Source organism: Oncorhynchus masou, unplaced genomic scaffold (genome assembly GCF_036934945.1).
Source record: "Oncorhynchus masou masou isolate Uvic2021 unplaced genomic scaffold, UVic_Omas_1.1 unplaced_scaffold_543, whole genome shotgun sequence".
Taxonomy (NCBI): Eukaryota; Metazoa; Chordata; class Actinopteri; order Salmoniformes; family Salmonidae; genus Oncorhynchus; species Oncorhynchus masou.
The window spans coordinates 329291-337115 of record NW_027011844.1 but is presented as its reverse complement, the minus strand read 5'-3'; the positions used below and the strand labels follow the sequence as shown (position 1 = coordinate 337115).

At 45.9% G+C, this 7825-nt stretch overlaps 1 long non-coding RNA gene across 1 annotated transcript; it reads left to right on the top strand.

Annotated features, from left to right (window-relative positions):
- Positions 1-96: 96 nt before the first annotated feature.
- LOC135536006 (uncharacterized) lies at positions 97-7813 on the top strand. Its single transcript, XR_010454930.1, has 3 exons — positions 97-300; positions 6539-6607; positions 7723-7813. It is a non-coding gene; the product is annotated as an uncharacterized LOC135536006 (long non-coding RNA).
- The last annotated feature ends 12 nt before the right edge of the window (positions 7814-7825 follow it).

The window sequence follows — 7825 nt, the reverse complement described above, 5'->3', positions numbered from 1 at the left end:
GTCCTTTAGGTGGTGGACCATTCTTGATACACACAGGAAAACGGTTGAGCGTGATAAACCGCAGCAGCGTTGCAGTTCTTCATACAAACCGGTGCGCTTGGCACCTACTACCAAACCCTGTTCAAAGGCACTTCCAATATATGTGTCTTGCCCATTCACCTTGTGAATGGAACACACACACAGTCCATGTCTCAAATCCTTCTTTAACCCGTCTCCTCCCCTTCTTCATCTACATTGATTGAAGTGGATTTAACAAAGTGACGTCTATAAGGGATCATATCTTTCACCTGGATTCACCTGGTCAGTCTGTCATGGAAAGAGAATTTGTTCTTAATGTTTTTAGTATATTCAGTGTATATACAGTGCACAGTCAATGCACTGAACCCTCATTGCTAGCTCGGTCCCTTAGCCAGCCAGCTAGCCAGCTTGAATTGCAGTTAGACCATTTCTTGACAAGGCACCGATTACAGTTAGCATCAAGCAGTGGTCTGTAAACCTGTATCTGAGTCAGTACCGTTTATACGAACTGATTAGCATGTCCTCTCCCTGTCAGTTAGCATCATGCAGTGGTCTGTAAACCTGTATCTGAGTCAGTACCGTTTATACCAACTGATCAGCATGTCCTCTCCCTGTCAGTTAGCATCAAGCAGTGGTCTGTAAACCTGTATCTGAGTCAGTACCGTTTATACCAACTGATCAGCATGTCCTCTCTCTGTCAGTTAGCATCAAGCAGTGGTCTGTAAACCTGTATCTGAGTCAGTACCGTTTATACCAACTGATCAGCATGTCCTCTCCCTGTCAGTTAGCATCAAGCAGTGGTCTGTAAACCTGTATCTGAGTCAGTACCGTTTATACCAACTGATCAGCATGTCCTCTCCCTGTCAGTTAGCATCATGCAGTGGTCTGTAAACCTGTATCTGAGTCAGTACCGTTTATACCAACTGATCAGCATGTCCTCTCTCTGTCAGTTAGCATCAAGCAGTGGTCTGTAAACCTGTATCTGAGTCAGTACCGTTTATACCAACTGATCAGCATGTCCTCTCCCTGTCAGTTAGCATCAAGCAGTGGTCTGTAAACCTGTATCTGAGTCAGTACCGTTTATACCAACTGATCAGCATGTCCTCTCCCTGTCAGTTAGCATCAAGCAGTGGTCTGTAAACCTGTATCTGAGTCAGTACCGTTTATACCAACTGATCAGCATGTCCTCTCCCTGTCAGTTAGCATCATGCAGTGGTCTGTAAACCTGTATCTGAGTCAGTACCGTTTATACCAACTGATCAGCATGTCCTCTCTCTGTCAGTTAGCATCAAGCAGTGGTCTGTAAACCTGTATCTGAGTCAGTACCGTTTATACCAACTGATCAGCATGTCCTCTCCCTGTCAGTTAGCATCAAGCAGTGGTCTGTAAACCTGTATCTGAGTCAGTACCGTTTATACCAACTGATCAGCATGTCCTCTCCCTGTCAGTTAGCATCAAGCAGTGGTCTGTATACCTGTATCTGAGTCAGTACCGTTTACACCAACTGATCAGCATGTCCTCTCCCTGTCAGTTAGCATCAAGCAGTGGTCTGTAAACCTGTATCTGAGTCAGTACCGTTTATACCAACTGATCAGCATGTCCTCTCCCTGTCAGTTAGCATCAAGCAGTGGTCTGTAAACCTGTATCTGAGTCAGTACCGTTTATACCAACTGATCAGCATGTCCTCTCTCTGTCAGTTAGCATCAAGCAGTGGTCTGTAAACCTGTATCTGAGTCAGTACCGTTTATACCAACTGATCAGCATGTCCTCTCTCTGTCAGTTAGCATCAAGCAGTGGTCTGTAAACCTGTATCTGAGTCAGTACCGTTTATACCAACTGATCAGCATGTCCTCTCTCTGTCAGTTAGCATCAAGCAGTGGTCTGTAAACCTGTATCTGAGTCAGTACCGTTTATACCAACTGATCAGCATGTCCTCTCCCTGTCAGTTAGCATCAAGCAGTGGTCTGTAAACCTGTATCTGAGTCAGTACCGTTTATACCAACTGATCAGCATGTCCTCTCCCTGTCAGTTAGCATCAAGCAGTGGTCTGTAAACCTGTATCTGAGTCAGTACCGTTTATACCAACTGATCAGCATGTCCTCTCTCCCTGTCAGTTAGCATCAAGCAGTGGTATGTAAACCTGTATCTGAGTCAGTACCGTTTATACCAACTGATCAGCATGTCCTCTCTCTGTCAGTTAGCATCAAGCAGTGGTATGTAAACCTGTATCTGAGTCAGTACCGTTTATACCAACTGATCAGCATGTCCTCTCTCTGTCAGTTAGCATCAAGCAGTGGTCTGTAAACCTGTATCTGAGTCAGTACCGTTTATACCAACTGATCAGCATGTCCTCTCCCTGTCAGTTAGCATCAAGCAGTGGTCTGTAAACCTGTATCTGAGTCAGTACCGTTTATACCAACTGATCAGCATGTCCTCTCTCTGTCAGTTAGCATCAAGCAGTGGTCTGTAAACCTGTATCTGAGTCAGTACCGTTTATACCAACTGATCAGCATGTCCTCTCTCTGTCAGTTAGCATCAAGCAGTGGTCTGTAAACCTGTATCTGAGTCAGTACCGTTTATACCAACTGATCAGCATGTCCTCTCTCCCTGTCAGTTAGCATCAAGCAGTGGTATGTAAACCTGTATCTGAGTCAGTACCGTTTATACCAACTGATCAGCATGTCCTCTCCCTGTCAGTTAGCATCAAGCAGTGGTCTGTAAACCTGTATCTGAGTCAGTACCGTTTATACCAACTGATCAGCATGTCCTCTCCCTGTCAGTTAGCATCAAGCAGTGGTCTGTAAACCTGTATCTGAGTCAGTACCGTTTATACCAACTGATCAGCATGTCCTCTCCCTGTCAGTTAGCATCAAGCAGTGGTCTGTAAACCTGTATCTGAGTCAGTACCGTTTATACCAACTGATCAGCATGTCCTCTCCCTGTCAGTTAGCATCAAGCAGTGGTCTGTAAACCTGTATCTGAGTCAGTACCGTTTATACCAACTGATCAGCATGTCCTCTCCCTGTCAGTTAGCATCAAGCAGTGGTCTGTAAACCTGTATCTGAGTCAGTACCGTTTATACCAACTGATCAGCATGTCCTCTCCCTGTCAGTTAGCATCAAGCAGTGGTCTGTAAACCTGTATCTGAGTCAGTACCGTTTATACCAACTGATCAGCATGTCCTCTCCTGTCAGTTAGCATCAAGCAGTGGTCTGTAAACCTGTATCTAAGTCAGTACCGTTTATACCAACTGATCAGCATGTCCTCTCTCTGTCAGTTAGCATCAAGCAGTGGTCTGTAAACCTGTATCTGAGTCAGTACCGTTTATACCAACTGATCAGCATGTCCTCTCCCTGTCAGTTAGCATCAAGCAGTGGTCTGTAAACCTGTATCTGAGTCAGTACCGTTTATTCCAACTGATCAGCATGTCCTCTCCCTGTCAGTTAGCATCAAGCAGTGGTCTGTATACCTGTATCTGAGTCAGTACTGTTTATACCAACTGATCAGCATGTCCTCTCCCTGTCAGTTAGCATCAAGCAGTGGTCTGTATACCTGTATCTGAGTCAGTACCGTTTATACCAACTGATCAGCATGTCCTCTCCCTGTCAGTTAGCATCAAGCAGTGGTCTGTAAACCTGTATCTGAGTCAGTACCGTTTATACCAACTGATCAGCATGTCCTCTCCCTGTCAGTTAGCATCAAGCAGTGGTCTGTAAACCTGTATCTGAGTCAGTACCGTTTATACCAACTGATCAGCATGTCCTCTCCCTGTCAGTTAGCATCAAGCAGTGGTCTGTATACCTGTATCTGAGTCAGTACCGTTTATACCAACTGATCAGCATGTCCTCTCCCTGTCAGTTAGCATCATGCAGTGGTCTGTAAACCTGTATCTGAGTCAGTACCGTTTATACCAACTGATCAGCATGTCCTCTCTCCCTGTCAGTTAGCATCAAGCAGTGGTCTGTAAACCTGTATCTTAGTCAGTACCGTTTATACCAACTGATCAGCATGTCCTCTCCCTGTCAGTTAGCATCAAGCAGTGGTATGTAAACCTGTATCTGAGTCAGTACCGTTTATACCAACTGATCAGCATGTCCTCTCCCTGTCAGTTAGCATCAAGCAGTGGTCTGTAAACCTGTATCTGAGTCAGTACCGTTTATACCAACTGATCAGCATGTCCTCTCCCTGTCAGTTAGCATCAAGCAGTGGTCTGTAAACCTGTATCTGAGTCAGTACCGTTTATACCAACTGATCAGCATGTCCTCTCCCTGTCAGTTAGCATCAAGCAGTGGTCTGTATACCTGTATCTGAGTCAGTACCGTTTATACCAACTGATCAGCATGTCCTCTCCCTGTCAGTTAGCATCAAGCAGTGGTCTGTAAACCTGTATCTGAGTCAGTACCGTTTATACCAACTGATCAGCATGTCCTCTCTCTGTCAGTTAGCATCAAGCAGTGGTCTGTAAACCTGTATCTGAGTCAGTACCGTTTATACCAACTGATCAGCATGTCCTCTCCCTGTCAGTTAGCATCAAGCAGTGGTCTGTAAACCTGTATCTGAGTCAGTACCGTTTATACCAACTGATCAGCATGTCCTCTCCCTGTCAGTTAGCATCAAGCAGTGGTCTGTAAACCTGTATCTGAGTCAGTACCGTTTATACCAACTGATCAGCATGTCCTCTCCCTGTCAGTTAGCATCAAGCAGTGGTCTGTAAACCTGTATCTGAGTCAGTACCGTTTATACCAACTGATCAGCATGTCCTCTCCCTGTCAGTTAGCATCAAGCAGTGGTCTGTAAACCTGTATCTGAGTCAGTACCGTTTATACCAACTGATCAGCATGTCCTCTCCCTGTCAGTTAGCATCAAGCAGTGGTCTGTATACCTGTATCTGAGTCAGTACCGTTTATACCAACTGATCAGCATGTCCTCTCCCTGTCAGTTAGCATCAAGCAGTGGTCTGTAAACCTGTATCTGAGTCAGTACCGTTTATACCAACTGATCAGCATGTCCTCTCTCTGTCAGTTAGCATCAAGCAGTGGTCTGTAAACCTGTATCTGAGTCAGTACCGTTTATACCAACTGATCAGCATGTCCTCTCCCTGTCAGTTAGCATCAAGCAGTGGTCTGTAAACCTGTATCTGAGTCAGTACCGTTTATACCAACTGATCAGCATGTCCTCTCCCTGTCAGTTAGCATCAAGCAGTGGTCTGTAAACCTGTATCTGAGTCAGTACCGTTTATACCAACTGATCAGCATGTCCTCTCCCTGTCAGTTAGCATCAAGCAGTGGTCTGTAAACCTGTATCTGAGTCAGTACCGTTTATACCAACTGATCAGCATGTCCTCTCCCTGTCAGTTAGCATCAAGCAGTGGTCTGTAAACCTGTATCTGAGTCAGTACCGTTTATACCAACTGATCAGCATGTCCTCTCTCCCTGTCAGTTAGCATCAAGCAGTGGTCTGTAAACCTGTATCTGAGTCAGTACCGTTTATACCAACTGATCAGCATGTCCTCTCCCTGTCAGTTAGCATCAAGCAGTGGTCTGTAAACCTGTATCTGAGTCAGTACCGTTTATACCAACTGATCAGCATGTCCTCTCCCTGTCAGTTAGCATCAAGCAGTGGTCTGTAAACCTGTATCTGAGTCAGTACCGTTTATACCAACTGATCAGCATGTCCTCTCTCTGTCAGTTAGCATCAAGCAGTGGTCTGTAAACCTGTATCTGAGTCAGTACCGTTTATACCAACTGATCAGCATGTCCTCTCTCCCTGTCAGTTAGCATCAAGCAGTGGTCTGTAAACTTGTATCTGAGTCAGTACCGTTTATACCAACTGATCAGCATGTCCTCTCCCTGTCAGTTAGCATCAAGCAGTGGTCTGTAAACTTGTATCTGAGTCAGTACCGTTTATACCAACTGATCAGCATGTCCTCTCCCTGTCAGTTAGCATCAAGCAGTGGTCTGTAAACCTGTATCTGAGTCAGTACCGTTTATACCAACTGATCAGCATGTCCTCTCCCTGTCAGTTAGCATCAAGCAGTGGTCTGTAAACCTGTATCTGAGTCAGTACCGTTTATACCAACTGATCAGCATGTCCTCTCCCTGTCAGTTAGCATCAAGCAGTGGTCTGTAAACCTGTATCTGAGTCAGTACCGTTTATACCAACTGATCAGCATGTCCTCTCCCTGTCAGTTAGCATCAAGCAGTGGTCTGTAAACCTGTATCTGAGTCAGTACCGTTTATACCAACTGATCAGCATGTCCTCTCCCTGTCAGTTAGCATCAAGCAGTGGTCTGTAAACCTGTATCTGAGTCAGTACCGTTTATACCAACTGATCAGCATGTCCTCTCTCTGTCAGTTAGCATCAAGCAGTGGTCTGTAAACCTGTATCTGAGTCAGTACCGTTTATACCAACTGATCAGCATGTCCTCTCCCTGTCAGTTAGCATCAAGCAGTGGTCTGTAAACCTGTATCTGAGTCAGTACCGTTTATACCAACTGATCAGCATGTCCTCTCCCTGTCAGGCGTCTGGTAACAAAGTGAGCAGGCAGTCGGTGCTGTGCGGAAGTCAGAACATCGTCCTCAACGGCAAAGTAAGTAACAACAAGCCACACCGGTATTACACCATGAGATGGGCCAGTTGGGGCTTTACATTTACATTTACATTTAAGTCATTTAGCAGACGCTCTTATCCAGAGCGACTTACAAATTGGTGAATTCACCTTCTGACATCTAGTTCCGACAATGCAGTAATAACCAACGAGTAATCTAACCTAACAATTCCAAAACTACTACCTTATACACACAAGTGTAAAGGGATAAATAATATGTACATAAAGATATATGAATGAGTGATGGTACAGAATGGCAAAGGCAAGATGCAGTAGATGGTATCGAGTACAGTATATACATATGAGATGAGTAATGTAGGGTATGTAAACAAAGTGACATAGTTTAAAGTGGCTAGTGATAAATGTATTACATAAACGTTCACTATACCGGTATTACACCATGAGATGGGCCAGTTGGGGCTTTACGTTCACTATACCGGTATTACACCATGAGATGGGCCAGTTGGGGCTTTACGTTCACTATACCGGTATTACACCATGAGATGGGCCAGTTGGGGCTTTACGTTCACTATACCGGTATTACACCATGAGATGGGCCAGTTGGGGCTTTACGTTCACTATACTGGTATTACACCATGAGATGGGCCAGTTGGGGCTTTACGTTCACTATACCGGTATTACACCATGAGATGGGCCAGTTGGGGCTTTACGTTCACTATACTGGTATTACACCATGAGATGGGCCAGTTGGGGCTTTACGTTCACTATACCGGTATTACACCATGAGATGGGCCAGTTGGGGCTTTACGTTCACTATACTGGTATTACACCATGAGATGGGCCAGTTGGCGCTTTACGTTCACTATACTGGTATTACACCATGAGATGGGCCAGTTGGCGCTTTACGTTCACTATACTGGTATTACACCATGAGTCTCCCTCCCTCCCTGTGTCTCCCTCCCTCCCTCCCCCCCCCCCCCCCTCCCTCCCTCTCTCCCTGTCTCCCTCCCCCTCCCTCCCTCCCTCCCCCCCTCCCCCTATCTCCCTGTCTCCCTCCCCCTCCCTCCCTCCCTCCCCCTCCCCCTATCTCCCTATCTCCCCCCCCCCACTCCCTCCCTCCCCCCTGTCTCCTCCAGACTATAGTAATGAACGACTGTATAATCCGTGGAGACCTGGCCAATGTCAGGGTGGGGAGGCACTGTGTTGTGAAGAGCCTGAGTGTCATTCCCTGTCTGTGTC